Source organism: Jaculus jaculus, chromosome 4, assembly GCF_020740685.1.
Source record: "Jaculus jaculus isolate mJacJac1 chromosome 4, mJacJac1.mat.Y.cur, whole genome shotgun sequence".
Lineage (NCBI taxonomy): Eukaryota > Metazoa > Chordata > Mammalia > Rodentia > Dipodidae > Jaculus > Jaculus jaculus.
Window position 1 is genome coordinate 97,089,008 of NC_059105.1, and position 19,465 is coordinate 97,108,472.

The following is a 19,465-nucleotide window of genomic DNA, read 5'->3' on the forward strand; positions in this document are numbered from 1 at the left end:
ACAGCTTCAGAGACTAAAACTTAGCATCTACTGTGCCAGACTAAATTCATTCTTTAGCTTTTTTTCTTTTCAAAAAAGTGTTTCTTAGATACAAATCCTCACATATGTTAAATGTAATTTCAAGCTTTTGGGGGCCAACTTTAGACTTGAAAACATCTTATTAATAATATAATTGGACTGGAGAGATGGCATAATGGTTAAGGCACTGGTCTACAAAGCCGAAGGAACCAGGTTATATTCCCTAGGACCCACATAAGCCAAATGCACAAGGTGGTGCATGCATCTGGAGTTTGTTTGTACTGGTTGGAGGCCTTGGCGTGCCCATTTTCTCTGTGTTTGCCTCTTTCTCTCTGTTTCTCTGTCCCTCTCAAATAAATAAATAAATATTTTTAAAAATAATATAATAGCCACCAGAGACAGATGTACATTATAAAACAATATCTTAAAATGAGTACTGTTTCAATCTGTAGGTCAGTGATTACCACATTTTTCAACATTTTAAGATAATGAAAGACTTGGCTAAAAAGCAAGGTCATCAAGGAAGGAGGAAATAAACATTTCTGGCATTTGGGAGACGCATGGTATGTGTGAATTCTGCATAGATAGGGATTAGAAATTCAGATACCAGATCTGCTGGGCTCAGAGCATTTCCTTGTCTAGAGTCAAGGCTAGTTGAGGTTCCCAGGTTCTGAGTGACAGCTCTGCATCCCAGGCCAGGTCAGAACTTCCAAGTCCATCAATCTTCAAGTAATAAAGCAAAACACTCTAACCAACTCTTTTTCAACCCTAAATCCACACCACTTTTAACATGTCTTGCATAAGCTATGATTTGTCTAAAAACACACATGTTAGTGAGATTTTGTCCTTTTGGGACCTGCAACTCATTAGCTGTATGACTTTTTCTTACCCACTTAACCTGTCTGGGCTTCTGTTGCCTTCTTTATAAACGTGAGACTGGACTAAATGATCCCTTAGACACCTGTCAGGTCCCACATTCTGGGAGGCTGCAGGAATCAGTGGGAAAATACAATTCCCTTTATGGTTTTTCCTTTCGCAAGCAAGTATATTGAAGTGAGCAAAGACTCTTTTTCTGTGCTGACTGTGATTATGGTCCTAAGGCTGAGACTGGCCTTAGGAATTTTAACTTTTGTTGGAGCTGCTAGAACACAGCTCAGTCTGAGATACAAGTAGATGTCCTCAAGGCTGCTGCACTCAAAAAAGGGCAAAACGTTTCTGGACTTCAGCCTGGCCTTGTCTGAATGAAGCCCAGCCAAATCCACTGTGCTGGCCTCTTTGCCTGTAAGCGGATCAAATATGTGGTGCTGGGGACGAAGGCTGGGTGGAGGCAGGCACACTGGGTCAAGAGCTGGCTCTGCCATGGGCAGTTCTTCCTTCTAAGTGTGAGGGTGTAAGTGACAGCAAGCATGAGGAGTGAGTGGGTGGAGCTCCTGGAGATCACCTTGGTGCCACAGTCAGAAGCAGCAGTTTAACAATGACAAAGCTTTTGCTGTCACTGCTTCTTTATATGGGTATCCAAGGAAAAGTTGTTGAATAATAAAAATGTGAAAGGACATGTGGTTTTTTGTTTGTTTTGTGGTTTAAATCATAGTTAAAAGTCTGTGTTATGATTTTATGTTCTTGTTCTCTGCTCCTCTTTAGGTACCCCCACTAAATTCTCAGCTTTTCATTAGATTGACATTAGATGGTTTGGCACAATGACTTTCAGATATTTTAATTTATGATTTGATTGTGTATGTGTGTGCCGTATCATTGTGTGATTATGATGACCTCCTACACACCTAACTCCTAAGTTTATTTCTTGAACATGAGAGAAACACATGAGAAATGACTCTTCAGGTCATGTACTAGCTGTGGGACTTTGAACGCATTACTTAACCTTTCAGTGTCTGTTTTACTCAGCTGAAACATGGGATAATGATAGACCATTCTTATAAGATTATATATGTGTATGTTCAGCCCCAGAATGCAACATGCATCTCTAAATATCCATTTCTGGTCACTATTATTACTCACCATGATTCTGTAATCCTCTTACATGTATATATTCTGCTCATCCATTCTCAGGTTTGTTTCCTTGACTTCTGTGATTTTTCAGGTCTCTTCTGGCTGGTACTGGATTTGACACAAGATCAACTTATCTTGAATAATAAAACCATACTAAAGGCCCATAAATGCCATCATATTTCATCATTTTATATACTTCATTTCACTTTATAATTATTTTTCAGTTTTATTTTTTTTTTAATTTATTTGAGAGTGACAGACAGAGAGAGAAAGAGGCAGATAGAGAGTGAGAGAGAGAATGGGCGCGCCAGGGCCTCCAGCCACTGCGAACGAACTCCAGACTCGTGCGCCCCCTTGTGCATCTGGCTAATGTGGGACCTGGGGAATCAAGCCTCGAACTGGGGTCCTTAGGCTTCATAGGCAAGCGCTTAACTGCTAAGCCCCTTCAGTTTTCTTTTAAATTCATCCTCTTGAACATTTCAAACTCCTTTTAATAATAGTGTGGGGTATTCATTCCATACCAAAGCCTCCTGAGGACCTGCTTAGTGCTGGATTCATTCAGTTTCTGTAGGTTTGTCAGTGAGCAAAAAGACAGTTTTCTCTGTTGGAGGAAGAAAGAGAGAATAAACAAGGAACACATATCTATAAAATGTATAACAATAAGTTTGAGTAATTACAGTTCTCTGAAGGAACATAAGGCAGCTTGAACAAGAATAAAAAGATTGGACTAATTCGTGCACTTCTGTGTTTGGCTATAACTCACCAACTGTTGAACATCAGTGCTGAAGACTTGCCTTCCATGTGCACTATCCCTCCCTCCACCTTGCCTCTGCCCTGCTCAGACTTCCTGCTCTCCAGTCTTTACTCATTGCTGCTCAGTCAGTCACTGTCACACCCCGTGCTTCCTCTTACCGTCACTGCTGCATTCTGGTGCCCCTCTCACAGTCACTGCCGCATGCTTGTGCAGTGTGTATTGTTCCAACCACCACTCATTGTGTTCTGCTTTCTTACCTCTATTCTGTGTGTGTTCTACCTAGTAAACTGGAATCTGAAGAGAAACATCTTCATCCAGCACATGTTGTCTTCCTGGTCCTCTCAGTTCCCTGGAGCATTGTGCACATTGCTTATAGTAGCCTTGACAAAAATGCAAATTTAACATATCATATGTATATGTGTGTATACATATATATAGATATATATACATACATATGTATGTGTGTATATATATTCATATTCACATCCATGCTCATAAACTATATATATTCTGCATTCTTTGTATAGCTATAAACAAAATATTTTTTCTTTTTTTTTTTTGTTCATTTTTTATTTATTTATTTGAGAGCCACAGACATAGAGAGAAAGACAGATGGAGGGAGAGAGAGAGAATGGGCGCGCCAGGGCTTCCAGCCACTGTAAACAAACTCCAGACACGTGCACCCCCTTGTGCATCTGGCTAACGTGGGACCTGGGGAACTGAGCCTCGAACCGGGGTCCTTCGGCTTCACAGGCAAGCGCTTAACCACTAAGCCATCTCTCCAGCCCAGCAAAATATTTTTTATTAATTAACTAGTAGCAAGAGTGACAGAATCTGATGCTGATAAGTGACCTAAGGAAATGGATATTTTCACACCTAGTAGATAGAATGTTGGACAGTTTCTTCAGACTTGTAATGTGTATTACTATACAACCTGACCATCTTGCTTACAGGTTATTTTTTTTTTCTAAATAAATACTAGCATTACATTAGGTTGAATTTACAAAGTTTAATGTATTGTTTGTATTTTTGAAGTACTACTTTAGAAACACATCACAATTAATGCAAATTGTGATATATACATTCAGCAAAATACTATATACTTGTCAAAAAGAAAAAGAAACTAAAATAAATGGGTATTTACTGTCCAGAAAAGTATACATGATGAATTGTTAGGTGAAAAATAAAAGCAAAGCTGCTAACAATCTGATGCTTTGCAGCATTGAAAAAATACTCTATATGTCTGATTCTGTATGTTCTTCTGTCCTCTTCAGTTGTTTCAAGTATGCTCTGGTGAGAAAGAATTGTGCAGTTACAATAGAAAAAAAATATATTTGATTATAAGTGTGTGTATGTAAACATGCCTGTTCTGGTTTTAAAATGAACCACCCACCAACACCACAGATAGACCAGATATACAGCTTATGTCTATTTGAGGAAAGATGGATTTCTCTAAAACTTAGGTAAACCATTTAAGCTTCAGTTAAAACCAAGAATGTAGGAAAATCATGTAAGAAATCAATTGCCCTTTTTTTGTTAGATTCAAAATTATTAAATGCCTTATAAAATCTGTTATAATTGTTGTTAACACTTAATCCATTGAATCATAAAAGAGACAACTAGACTATTTTAACACTCTGTACTATCCCCATCATATAGATACCAGCCAATGCTGGCCTCATCTGGTCACTGGCAATGCATTACCTACTTGGGAAACTCATTTATTTTTGTACATTAGAAACTTCTTTTTCCCTGGGGTCAAAAATCTTTCTCCTTATAACCTGTTCTGTTGTTCCTACCATTGCCCTTTAAGGGCATGGATTCATTGAAGGTGGTGTTCAAGCTTAAGCCATTTACCTGATTCTCCACATATAGCTCCTAAGAACTCTCTTCCATTTAGGAAGAAGAGAAATAAAATATTTCTGTGAAGGAAACAGCAAGCCTTTAGAATTAATTCATAATCATTTTGATGAGCATTTCATTTTAAATCTACATTTTTATTATTTTGTAGCATACATGGATTTTTGGGTCTAGAATTTTGTTTTCTAAATCTGTACTTTGTTTTCTCCCATCCACATTACTAATGACAAGCTTACTATTTGTCTGCCATTGTTTTATTAAGTAGATAGTTTAATTATATCCTCCTGTATATTTAAGAAACTTCTTGGGGCTGAGGATATGGTATTAAAGCACGTTCCATGCAAGGTTAAGAGTTTAGATCATAAGCAACATTGTAAATGCCAGGCGGTCACAGGAATGTCCCTTAAATGCAGGTACTTGAGAGGAAGAGACAGGGATTCCAGAGGCAACCTGGCTAGCCAGACTTTACGTAGTTACCAGGCTCTGGGATTCAAGTAAGAAACCCTGACTCACAGTAGAATGTTATTTAGAAATACACCTGATTTCATCCACTTGTACACTCACATGGGGACATGCATACATGCATGTATGCACACTACTTGCCAAGAAAGAAACCTGTTTCCCTCTCCCTCCCTCCTCCTCCTCCTTCTTCTTCTTCTTCCTTCTCTCTCTCTCTTTCTCTCTCTCTCTCTCTCTTTCTCTCTCTCTCTCTCTCTCTCTCTCTCTCTCTCTCTCTCTCTCTCTCTCTCTCTCTCTCTCTCTCTCTCTCCCCTCTCTCTCTTTTTCTATGTAAGGTTTTACTGTAGCCCAGGCTGACCTAGAATTCACTATGCAGTCTCAGGGTGACCTAGAACTCACAGCAATCCTCCTAACTCTGCCACCATGCTTTGTTTTTTGATTTTTTTCTGGGTAGGGTCTTGCTTTAGTCTAGTTTGACCTGGAATTCACTATGTACTCTCAGGGTTGCCTTGAACTCACTGAGATTGTCCTACTTCTGTTGGAATTAAAGGCATGTGCCACCACACCCAGCTAAAGAAACCACTCTTGATATGCTGACTACAGTATTTGACTCAGACATGTCAAATCTAAGTATCTCTGATAGTTATCATAAAACAGTATTCAGCTGCTAACATTATGTGATTCTCTTGAATGTGAGCTCTATAATAAGTTGGGCCTAACAAGAGTAGTTTTGACAAATAAATACACTTAAATGGGTTTATGTAGACAATCCCTATCAGTAAAACAAAGCAAAGTTCAGGATGGAGAAATGGTTTGGCCACTAATGCACTTGCCTACAAAGTCTAAGGACCCAGGTTGGACTCCTGAGAACTGAAAAAAGCCAAAAGCACATGGTAGCTTGTGCCTCTAGAGTTCATTTTCAGTGGCTAGAAGCCCTGGCACACCCAATGTCTGTCTATTTGCCTATCTCTGTCTCTCTCTCTCATATAAATAAATAAATAAATAAAATAATTTTTAAAAAAGCAAAATTAGACATTTCTGTTGACTATTTGTATACAGTTTTTAATAACCTAGTGAAAGGGAGTATTTTGTTAGTAGACCATGCTCACTGGTTCATCTAGATATCTTAACAATTATGTTTATATACTTCTCTGGCCACTGAATGTTATTGATCATAATGAAAATTAAGCATATTGGCTTGCATAGTAATTCCTCCATGTTTTGTACTAGTAACTTCGATGTTTATTTTTAAACTGATTGCTACAATACTGACAGGCATCTAATTGTGTGGCTCAGTTCTAATTATAGATACAGGCTGCTTTATACAAAGCTGGATATTTCTAAGAGACTAAAAAAGAAAAAACATAAGGAAGACAAATGCATATTTTTACTCTGAATTGGCTATTGTAAACAGTGACTCATAGTGCAATAGACCTCATCATAGTGCAATAGACCTCATCATTCAAACTCTACCTCTTTCTATTATATGGTGAATTTTTTTAGGGGAGACATACCCAACTACTGTCTATTTGGGTATTATATTCAGCATACATTCACAAGTAAAACATATTTACAGCTAGACCTACACTGTTTTTACAAGTTTATTAAAAAACATGTGTTGCCCAGTGCCAGGAATAGCTACAGCAAATGCTAATACCAGAGGCAAACTGTCTCTCCACATTTTTGTACAGATTTCACTACTCCATCATTTTATGAGTTATAGAGTAGATCTGTTTCTGTGTGAAAATGTGCATCACAGTAAAGACTTCTATAGGAAGAATGGGGGAGCAAGATAGGGATAGATGAGATAAACTGCGACCATGACACTACTTTTTAGCCAGGGTCTAAAATCACAGGCCAATACCTAATGAAATAAAGTTAAATCACAGTGACTTTTGACCATTTTGCTTAGTTTATAGAAACATGATTGTATACATGATCTATAATTTAAAGCCATAGTTTCCTGTGGAAATGTGATACTTTTGTATCATAGCAATTATATTATTTTCTTCATGTAATTACTGGTTTATTGACCTTCCATACAGTCTCACCAACTTCAAATCAATTATAGACAGTATGGGGACATGTCTACTTTGTTTGCCATTGCACCTGTCATGTAGTAATAGCAAGTATTTGTTGTGAGTAAATATTGGAAAGGAAAGAATTAACAGAGCTGAGGAATGGGTAAAATGCTTGCTTCACAAACATGAGGACCTGAAATCAGATCCAAAATAACTACAGAAATGCTGGGCAGGTGTGCCAATAATCCTAGCAAAAGGAAGGCAGAGACAGGGATTCTGTGGGATTTATTATCTATCTAGTCTAGCTGAATCAGTGAATTTGAGGTTCAGGGAGAGACTCTGCCTCAAAGAATTAAGGTGGAGAGCAATTAGGAAACACACATGATGTTGACCTCTGGCTTCCACATGCACGGGCACACACACACTCATAACAGACATATTCCCACATACACATGAATAGGCTATACACATGCACATGCAAAAACAGAAGTGGGGGGGGGGAAGAAAAGAAGGAAACAAGGAAGCAGAGATGGACTATTTCTTATTTCCTACATTTTAGCATACAATCATCATGAGCAACTGCAGCCTGTGGTATTCTTTTCTTTCTCTGAGTTTCTGCTATCCTTGTGTTATTAATCACTAAGTTCATTGCTTGGTAAGATGATATGTCTGTCCCCAGTTATTTGAGATTTACATGTATATGCATGTTATATTGTTGGCTCTCTCAGGTCCTCTGTTTTATTTATTTTTTTCTGCTTCTGTATTTTCTTTATTTATTTGCACATGTGTATGTGTGTGTGCAAGCATGCCAGGGTCTCTTGTTGCTACAAACAAATGCTACTCTGGTTTTATGTGAATGGATGGGACTTATTTAACTACTGAGCCACTTCACCAACCCCTCTGCTTCTTTTTTTTTTTTTTTTTTTTTTTAAGTAGGGACTCAGTCTAGTCCAGACTGACCTGGAATTCACTATGTAGTCTCAGGATGGCCTCAAACTTATGGCACTCCTCCTACCTCTGCCTCCCGAGTGGTTGGATTAAAGGCGTGTGCCACCATGCCAGGCCCTCTGCTTCTGTTTTAAAAGAGGCTTTTCATAGTCCTGCCTTGTGTCAAACATGATCAACTTTTCTGCAACAAACAGGTCTGGCTATGGGGAGCTTAGACACAGTTATGCCTTTGTATGTTGAGAACAGAAAAGGCCTGTCTCAACAGAAGCCTGTTCCTGTTATGTGACCAGAGAAAAGACCTTCTAGCTAGAATTGTGAGGGACAAGAGCTGCTTCTCTGATTGCTGGACATGTGTATGTGCATGTGATCAAGCATGTGTGCAAGTGTGTGACTTTGTGCACATGAATACCAAGCCATGTGTGTGTGCACATGTCACCTATGTGCACATGGGCAGGGCAGGCCCAGGGGCATTCACACATGTGAACTCACACAGCCAGCCCTGACCCAGACCTAGTGCCAGACTCCTTCACTCCCAACTGGCATAAAGACAAACTCTAAGCTGGGCATGGTAACAAGGAGGGGTAATAATACAGATCAGAGATTCTGGTCCTGGGAACTCTATCCAACTCATAGGCAGTGAATTTGGCCATGGAAGACTCTTGTCCATACTGGCCCTTTGTTGGTCATGCCTATCAGTTGAAGTTAGCTCTGTAATGTGAACTTGTAGGTGTTGGTCTCCCAGCGGGAGGGGTCCTTGTCCAGCATGCTGCGTTCCTTGAAGGTTACATGGCCATCTGCATCCACGAGAATGATGGTGTTGGTTCTGGTGCCATGGTTGGTACAGTGCACACAAACAACTGCATATTTTGCTCAATATTGTCTGTATGTACTCTCTGCCCTGGTCCTCAATGGTTGGGTCTGGTAGCTGCACCTCTTCGTTGTTGAGCACACCCAGAAGCTGGGCAACAAAGGCATCCTTAGAGAGTGCCTGGCTCCGTTCCACTGCCTCCATGAAGAGCCGCTTGCCAAAGCACAGCTTCCTCCAGGGTGTCTCCAGCAGTGCATTGCTTAGACCATAGGTCCCTGGTGTCAGGATGATGGGTTGAGACTCCCCTTGGTTTCCATAGTAGCAAACAATGCCTCCTTTTGCTGTGCTCAGGTCAGCTGCTATGAGGTTAAAGCTGTTGTACAGATGACCATCTGTGGAGACCTTCTTCAGGTAGGACAAGCTGTCCATGTCAGTGATCAGAAAGTGGGTTACAAGTTCACCTCTACCACAGGCATCCTTGAACTGCTGGGGCTGTAGGTAGTTAGTGATCGCCCCAAGCTTCCCATGTGTGCTGATGCCCAGCCACATGCCTCCTTCTTTGCCTTCTTCCATGTCGAGCCCACTGAGAATCTCATTGTTGATCCCCCAGAAATCTGCTAACTTGGATGGTCTGTGATAGAATTCATCTCTGTTGGCTGCCAGGATGAGCCTGTATGCATTTTTGGAAACAGGATGAGGATCAAACTTAAAGAAGATGATGCACATGGATTGCAGGGAGTGTCTTTGCTCCAAGGTCAGGAGATCACCCTCTCAGCCAGTGATTTCCTGTTTTATTTCTTTATAGCTCCTACTCTTGTGCAGGGCACTTAGTACATGCTTCATGTCTTTACCATGTTAAAATAGATTGCAAACCTATGTCAGAAATAGCATTCTAGCATCCTATCTGAAATGCCATTCTGTTCCAAATCACAGCAATTTTCCCATTATTTAATCAGATGGTAAAGAATTATTTGGCAATTTCCTTAATTGTTATATAATAATTTTTGACAGGTTACTGTTGCATTGCATTGTTGGTAATGGTTTATATTTACATCACTTGTTGACATGTCAACAGTGAAAAATAATGTTTTCAAAATGAAAAGCACATGTTGATTTCTTTATAATTGTTCATATATCACAACAATAATGACATAATGATAATGTTAAACTCCATTAAGTTGTGATCATAATACACTGCAGCAAATACCACCTGCACAAGTTGTTGTCATTATTAATAGAAGATTTGTTTTCCTCAGTAGTTAGACAGACAGACAGACAGACATTTTTATTTAGGCATATTCATGGAGAAAGATGTACAGTGTATTTGTAAAAGTAAAATAAAATACCTTGTTACTAAAATCCTCTAAATTACTCAAGTACTGCAATTTTCAGTTAAGCAATATCTTGCTGTTGTAATTATCATCTAATTACTGGGACAAAACACTTGACCAAAAGCAGTGTATGTGAGGAAGTGATTTATTTCAGCTTACAGTCTCAAGTGGAAACTTCCTAATGGCAAGGGAAAACATGACATAATCAGAGACTGGACTTCACCTCTGCCACAACAGCTAGTAAACAGCAGCTAGAGAGTGGGCCTATTTCTGGCAAGAGAAGTTGGCTATAACACATCGCTAAGCCCATCCCTAGCAACCCATCTCCTCCAACAAAGCTCCACCTCTCAAATTGCCATCAACTGGGAATAGAACATTCAGAACATATGAGTTTATGGGGACATCTGATTCAAACCACCACATTGGTCTTAGTGTGCTTACAGGAGGATTAAATATATCACTTTTTCTGCATTGATAGTTTGGGGCAAATAGGTTGACAGCTTCACAAAAGGAGAAAAATCTTGATATTACTATGTAGGATGACAGAAAGTCAATTTAGTATTCAGTCAGCCCATATATCAACAAGATGATTCCAAAGGATCCAGTTCACAAAAAAATTCTGACTAAATTCACTTTTCTTCAAACTTATCATTAGTATAATGATATAGATATCAAATATATGAAAATTAAAGTAGAAGTGTATATGAGATCATACATTGTCACAAAGGTATGCTATTGCAGCTGTAGTGGTTGTCATTAAACTTCTCTGAGTACACAATATATCCCAGCTGACCTTTAAAATCTCTATACAAATGCTATTTCACATTATGGAAATTTCCAAGATTCACATACACATTTGCCAAATTGCTGAAAGGTGAATCAGCATTGATGTAAATATGTAAGTGGGATAACAAAATATTTTTGTATTTGAGATTGGCTTAGAACAGCAATAAGTGGAAAGACTTTTTCTATAGAATGTTTAAGTTTTATCTTTGTCTCCATTCTGAGTACATGACCTTGCTTAAATGACTCCAGGAAGAGCTTTCAGAATGTATCTGTTGTCTCAAGTCACTTATAGTAGTACTGATTTTTTTGATGATTTCATTTCTACACAGTATATTTAAATCATGTTTATTCCATCTTTATCTCCTTTCTTCACTTCCACCTCATGTTGGGCCCTCCTTTATGTTTTTTTTAGGGTTACCTGAATGAGCATGGGGCATGCTATTTACTGCAGCAAGGGTAACTTACCAGTGCTTTACTAAAATAAGAAAATAATTCCTCCCATCCCCTGCCATCTCCACTTCCAAAAGCTCCTCAGGGAAGAGTGTGGCCACTGGATACTCTCCGTCATCCATGATGGAATATAGATGAGCCCAATCTTACACAGGTTTAAGCAGGAAACCATACCTGCTGTGTGCTCTTGATTGTAGTGGCCATGTCATATACAGAAGGACACATTCCACAACACTCCTTCCCATTCTCCAGTTCTTACAGTCTTTCTGCCCTCTTCCATGATACTCAGTGAGCCTTGAAGATGGCCATCTTAGCATTCAACAGTAACTTTTTCTCTGCACTCTAACCAGGTATGGGTCTTTGCAGCCCACTGCCAAAAAGAAAAAGGAAAATGGGGGGGCAGGGAGGTGGAGAGGAGGAGGAGAAGAAGGGAAAGGAGCAGCAGCAGCACTAGTATATGGGTAAAAGCATAAATGAGTATTTAGAAAGTTTGATATTTTAACTTAGCTAAACAATACTAGTAGATTACCCTCTGAGCCTGTGATATCCATGGGTTTTTGATTAGATTTACAACTCTAGACATGGATCTATTCCTGTGGAACAGATCTCTCAAATCCAGTCAGAAAGCCATTGAGGAATGGAGAGGTGGCTTAGTAGTTAAGGCACATGTCTGCAAAGCCTGAGACCCAGATTCAGTTCCCCAGTACCCATGTAGGCCAGATGCACAGGGTGGTACTGTGTCTGGAGATTTTTGCAATGGCTGGAAGCCCTGGTGTGCCCACTCATATTCTCTCTCTCTCTCTCAAATAAATTATCAAAAATTAGAAAGAAAAGAAAGCAATTAATTACTCCTGCTATTCCCCTCCTAGTCATGTCCTATGTTCAGTGGGCATATCTTGCCTGGCAAGTTGTAATTGTTCCACACTATGGGGTAAGACTGTTGATGACTTTTCTCCCTCAATAGCCTTCATCGAACCTTCCACCACTATGACAGCTAGATAGTAGAAGGTACTTCCCAGCTCAGTTCCAACTGAAATTCTGTATGTTCTGCAACCAAATCATGTGATATCTTCAGAATTAGGGTCTTATCATCTAGTCCTAATAGGCAACCAAGACCAGTGTCAATAGCCTATATTAAGTTGAGGGCCTCAGGTTTGTCCCTGATCCTCATAGGGAAGTATACCATACCTGACACTGGGATTTTTATTTAATAACTTATGGCTCATGGTAGCAGCATTATCCACTCCTCATTTGTGGTACCTTCACCCAATTTTTTTTTAAATTATACATTTAATCAGCTTGTCAGATAACCATATGGCTTATTATATATGCTTGTGTTGGTTATCTTGCTACGCACTCCCTCTTCTCCACCATCTCCCACCTGCATACCTTCTTTTTATAAATCTGGAAAAATTTTGGTTTATTTAATCTAACAAACTTACACACATATAAAAATTCTTTTATAAATATGAGAAATATTTTTGAAGTAATATGTTCTATGCTTCCTTTGTCATACCTTCTTAAAACTTTCTACCCTCAGTATCCCTGAACATACTGTCATGACTGTATTTAACTCTCACCTCACTCTCCCACTTAAGGGCTGCATCTGCTATGGTCCCTTTCTAGCTGATTTAAAATTTTTATTTATTTATTTTTAAAATTATTTATCATCATTATTTTTATTGACAACTTCCATGATTGTAAACAATATCCCATGGTAATTCCCTTCCTCACCCAACTTTCCCTTTGAAACTCCATTCTCCATCATATCCCCTGCCCCTCTCAATCAGTCTCTCTTTTATCTTGATGTCCATCATTGTTTCCTCCTATTATGAAGGTCTTATGTAGATAGTATTAGGCACTGTGAGGTCATGGATATCCAGGACATTTTGTGTCTGGAGGAGCACGTTGTAAGGAGTCCTACCCTTCCTTTGGCTCTTACATTCTTTTTGCCACCTCTTCTGCAATGGACCCTGAGCCATGGAAGGAATGATTGAGCTATTTCAGTGCTGAGCACTCCTCTGTCACTTCTGCTCAGTGCTGTGGTGCCTTCTCAGTCACCCCAAGGTCACTGCCATCTGAAAAGAGAAGCTTCTCTAACCAAAAGTGAGAGTAGCATTAACATACGGGTATAAACATTAACAATAATAAGGGCTTAGTGGGCAGTTTGGTGAGCATATTATATCCATTTAGCCAGACAGCAGCAGATGTTACACCCCTAAGGCTCATGACTACCCTGTTTTGGGTTTTCAGTATCAGTAATGTATATCCTCCCATGGAGCAGGCTTCCAGTCAAATTAGAGCTCATTTGGTTTCCCCCATAACAGATATGCACTATTGCACCCATTGGCTCATTTGGCCTGGTTGGCCAAATATAAGGCTACTGCCTTCTTGCCTGCTGTTGATACTCTTTACAACATAATCACACAAATTTGTGAATTGTAAGTTAGGATCTACATATGAAAGTGAACATACAACATTTGTCTTTCTGAGCTTAGTTCCCAGGCTTGGTGTAATATTTTGTGTTTCCATCCATTTTCTTGCAAATTCGTAGCTTCATTTTTCTTTACAGCAAAATAAAATTCCAGTATGTGTATATACCACATTTTAATTGTCTATATATAAGTTGATAGACACTATTCTGTTTCCTGTAATTGTGAATAGAGCTGCAATAAGTATGGCTGTGCAATTAGCTTTGCCATAGCATATATGCCTATGAATAATAACTGAGTCATGTTACAATTCTACTTTTAGCATTTTAGAAACCTCTACATTGTAAGTGACTTATTCCTTCTTTCTTGTACCTTTCAATATACTTTCTTTGTTCTATATATTTAGTGTTCTGACTTTATTATGATATAGGAATGGTTCTTTTCTTGTCTTGTCTGTTTGGTGGTCTGTGGACCTGCTGTACCTGGATAAACATCTCTTTCCTTATATTTGAGAAATTTTCTTCTATGACTTTATTGAAAATACTTTCTAGTACAATTTTAAAAATTTGTCATTGCCCTTGATTGAATGATCAATTTCTTTAGCCTCTCTTCTGTTCCTGATACTTTGTTCTCTACATGATCCATTCTATTAGTAATGCTTTCCACTGAGATTTTGTTTGCTTTATTGATGTTTTCATTTCTAGCATCATTCCAGTTTGGTTTTTCTTCTATTTGTATTCTATTCTCATATCTTGTATTGACTTCCCTCTTTCGTTCCTCTGTTTGCTTGAGTTCCCTTGGAATTTGTTCAGTATTTATTCTGTGAGCATATTTATAATTATTCTTTTGAGATTTTTGTCTGGAATTTTATCTAAATTGCTTTCATAAAGGGCCATTGCTATGGGATTAATTCTTTTTAGGGGGAGGTATGTGTTAGTTTTTCATGTTAGTTTTGTTTTTACATTAGGACTTGTGCTTGTGGGTTAGTTGAGCCTTTCTGGCATTCCTTCATGAAATCATTGTTTGGATCAATTCTTGATGTTCCCTCAGCTTAGTTGGTCTCTCTCTACTTGGCTGGGAACTGCTTGAATTCCAGTCATGGAGACACTCTTTACTATTTGTATGTAAGCTAAGGTTATCCCAGCTCACCCAAGTAGGACATGACTTCTAATATCATGAGATTTCATATAAGCTGCAGCCAGTGGGGGGTGTCAGATTTTGGCATGGTAATATTGCCTGTGACTTCACTAATGGTGTCCAGGTTAGGTGGTTGTGGGGGAGTTGCCAGTGTCCATCCAATTTGCAACAGCCTCTGATCTTATCTTATCTTATCAACAGGTATATTTCTAATTTTTTTTTATGTGCATTTTCCATGATTATAAAAAAAAATCCCATGGTAATTCCCTCCCTCCCCACCCCCAGTCCTAATTTTTAACAAACATTTTTCCAAATAATTTGGACTTAAGATGGTTTAATTCTTATACAAAGCTCTTTGTGTGATTAAGCTTGCTCAGAGAATCATAGACAGACAAACATGTACTATTGTTGTATGTACAGATTGTTTTCAATGCGAACAACAGTTACCTCAAAGGGAAGTGGAAATGTAAATATGATCCCTGTTTCCCTCCCTCCCCCCACTCCTGTCCCACTTTTGTTAACTTTAATTATTGTAGCATACTGTTACTGTTGATTATTTTGTCATGATACTTAGTAGAAGTTAACTGGGCAGCCTACAAAGAAAAACTTGCCTTTTCAACTTTTTTTCTGTTATGTGGTCCAGTCAGGATTTAACAAGAATCAGGCTCATATATCTCAAAGTTAAAGAGTAACTGGAGTCTTAGGAGTAATTTTTCTTCATATATATATATATATATATATATATATATATATATATATGCAGAAAAATTTATATGTACATATATAAATTATATATATAATATGTATATATATTTTATATATATAATTTATATATATATACACACATACATACATACATACATACATATTCATAAGAATAAAAAATATGTATACAAAGATAATATGCTTATATAGCTTAATTTTTCTATAGTATTAGTAATAAGTTTTTGATATGGTAGTAGAACATTTTTACTCTTCCTTTAATTTGAAAACCCTTTTATTGACCTTTACCACTTCTTAACTATCTAACATTTCTTCTTACCAGATATTCACCTGTCATCTATCAATAAGGTGAACATTGCCTTTTGATCTGACTGAACGTATTGACATCATTGTTCAATAGCCAATGTGAAACCTACTGGTCAGTCTTGCATGTTACAATTTTGTAGTGTCATTGTTTGTTTAAATCAGATGGAGAGGCTGGTTATGATTCTCTATGTGCAGCTCCAGAGGACTACCCTTAGTTTCTGTATTCAGGAGGTAGTCTCTTTCATACATGCCATATGAATTATTAACTGTAAAGTTTGTATCAATATAATATTTGATAATTTCCATATTGTAAAATGAATAATGACCATGTATTATAGTATTTAGAAAATTTATCTCACCTTGGCTCTTTATTCAGTTATTTCTATAGCATATGTGACAGCCATCTTCATTGCTTTCTTTTAAGCACCATACTAATTTTGATGTTTTTTTCTGCTTCCAGTCTTAATTTGTTCTTCTTCTCTTGCCCCCCCCCCCCCCACTTCTCTTCCTCTCTCCACACCCAACCTGTCTTGTGCTCTATGGCTAAAATATCCTTCAAGAAAACACCATCCAGTATAATTCCACTATGTTAAAATCATTAGATACTATTTTCAAAAATGGAAGTCACTTTCCTCAGCTTGCCACCTAAAGCATTTGCCACTCCCTGCTGCCTCAGCTCTCATTTTCCCTCCAATTGGTACATCCATTGTTCTCTAAGCATATAATCTACATTTCTTTCCACCATTGCATTTTTCTCATGTCTATGCTGTTTAAGTGTGCATGAACTAGAACTAGATGAACTAGATATAGATTTTAGCCTGAGATCTACCTTTTAGCAAATGCATACTATTAATCTCTAAGCCTCAATTTCTTTATTGGTAAAATAAAAGTACAGAATATTTACTAGCGATAAATGAGAGTAAATTAATTTCACACCATTTCTTTTTGTCTTCCCTCCCCTCTTCTCTCTCTCTCTCCTGCTTGCTTGCCCACTCACTCTCACTCTTCTGGCTGTAAACACATCTGATTTTTGTTTTCCCTGAAGTGCTCTTTTATCTCAATGCTTACTTGAACCCAGACTATACTTTTCTTTAACTCCAAATTCATTTTCCCTTCTCCCATGAGATAAATACATGTCTTCCTAGTTCTGAACTACAGCTCCAAATTTTCTTTAGCATATATAGGTTATTCTAATGTTCAGCACAGAGGATGGATTCTATTTTATATGTGTATTTCATACATTTATATATCAATACCATTTGTCTTTCTTGTGCACCTGTTAAAAATATAATGGACATTTGGCCTGGCTAGTATAGTGATAGTCAACCACCATATAGTTCGGCAAAGCAAATTCTATTTTATTGAAAACTTTCAGACATTCATGAATGACCGATATATATGTACCTTGCAATGGTCCATTCTGATTATTTGGTGGCCACCCACTCTAGTTGTTAAATACTTTAATATCTGTACTTTTGATGACACATTTTTCTAATGCAAAAATCTTTTTGAATTATTTTACCTCCATTTCCTTTGGAAAGAATTCAGGACTGAAACTTTCTTTTATTATCTGGATTGGAAAAAGAAATGCATGATTTCTGATGACTTGTATGCAGTTTTCTGAAAAAATCTCCACTGACACATCTTTTGAACAGAAAGGATTTGTTCTCCAAGCTCTTATTCATGAGCTTCCAATAGACTTTAGATGTGGGAAAATATAGCCTTCCTCAAATACGATTTCCTCTGCATTTGATTCACTTTCCTTTTATGAGATTGAGATGGACATATGTGAATTGCATTTTATTCTAATATTAGATTGTCCTACAAGTGTATGCTTACATGCTATAGGGCAAAAATCACATTTTTTTCAAGTTCAATGAAAATTAAAATTTGTTAGGGAGTAATATTGACTCTGAACAACACAAATGTGGTCTGTTTCAAAGTGAAGTAGCTATCTGGAAGAGATTTTCAACTGTGGAATATGTTGGTACTAATGGTTAAGCCTGGTTACCTTGTCTTTTATGTTCTTCTCAGTTTATGTGAAATAATAGGATTAAAAATAAAGTGTGCACCTTTCTTTTGATGTAAGTAGCCAAAACGAAACACAGAAAAACCTGCCTCTTTCAACAATGTAGCAAATATTCCTATTTTTACAAAACTAATAGAATAGAGTACCTTAGTTCAAAGAATTAATAGGTAAGGTACATTAAAATGTTTCATGTCCAGTGTCTTTTTGTTGTTTTTCAGGATCAAAATAATTTCACTTATTGTAAGATTGATATGTCCCTTTTCTTGTTCTTGGCTTTTTATGGAAGTCAAGGCAGGACCAATTAATTGTAAGTAACTCTCTGTTAACTGAAAGCAAGATGATGATGTTGGTCAGTTAGCTATAAGTGGTTATGGAAAAACTCTGGCCATATAGGTTTATCTTTCAGTCATGGATAAGCTGCTTCTTTTTATTTATTTATATTTTTTGAGGCAAGCATTTTTTTTATGTGAGAGAGCAAGAGTGAGAATAAGAGAGAGAATTTGCATGCCAGAGCCTCCAGCCACTGCAATCAAACTCCAGACGTGTGCACCCCTCATATGAATGTACAACCTTGTGTGCTTGCATCACTTAGTGCATGTGGCTTTTGTGGGACATGGAGAGTTAATCACGAGTCCTTAGGCTTCTCAGGCAAGTGCTTTGACCACTAAGCCATCTCTCCAGCCCCACACTACTTCTTTTTAAAAATAATTATTAATTATATATGTTCCAGAGAAATTTTCTCCATTTTCTGCTTAGTTGAACATATATACATATATGTGTGGGTATTCATGCAGGCACATATTCATATCCTTATAGATCCTAATCAGTATGTAAACTATCCATTCAAACTTGGGTAATTAGAAAATGAATGACTGTGTCATGCAGCTATTCCTGGTTTTGGTTGGTTGGGTTTGTTGTTGTTGTTTGTTTTGTTTGGTGGAGGTTGTTTTGTTTCTTTTGGTTTTTGATAGTGTCTTGGTAGTATTCTTTATGTGTCCTGAAAATTCTTTGCTGGGATTGACTATGCCTGAAGCTAAAACCCAAAAACGCCATTATAAGAGTTTATGAGGACCAGTGGAGCTTTAAATGTCTCTTAATGGACATGTGTCTTTTCCTGCAAACTTTGAGGCTGTGCAGAACACACCAAAAGGAGATGATAGGCTAAAATTACCTTTACAGCACTTGTTCTAGGATGAAGACATTACTATATGAGACCAAACACAAACTGAACCTCTCCTAATCTTTCTAAAAGAAGCTTTTCACCCTCCTCTTCCTTCTGTTCAGCCTTTGTCATAATTGTTTCTCCATCCATGATGCTGCTGTTTTTCTGTCCATCCAAGTGTAGGCTTCTTAATTAGCAGTGGAATAACATTGAATCTCGTTAGCCCACCTGCCC

The 19,465-nt window shown here is 37.8% G+C and overlaps 1 protein-coding gene and 1 pseudogene across 4 annotated transcripts in view; one reads left to right on the forward strand and one right to left on the reverse strand.

The window, feature by feature from the left end:
* Positions 1 to 19,465, forward strand: part of Gtdc1 (glycosyltransferase like domain containing 1) — a 378,813-nt gene that overhangs the window by 265,578 nt on the left and 93,770 nt on the right. The window lies entirely within an intron of this gene.
* Positions 8,770 to 9,601, reverse strand: LOC101604226 (annotated as a pseudogene).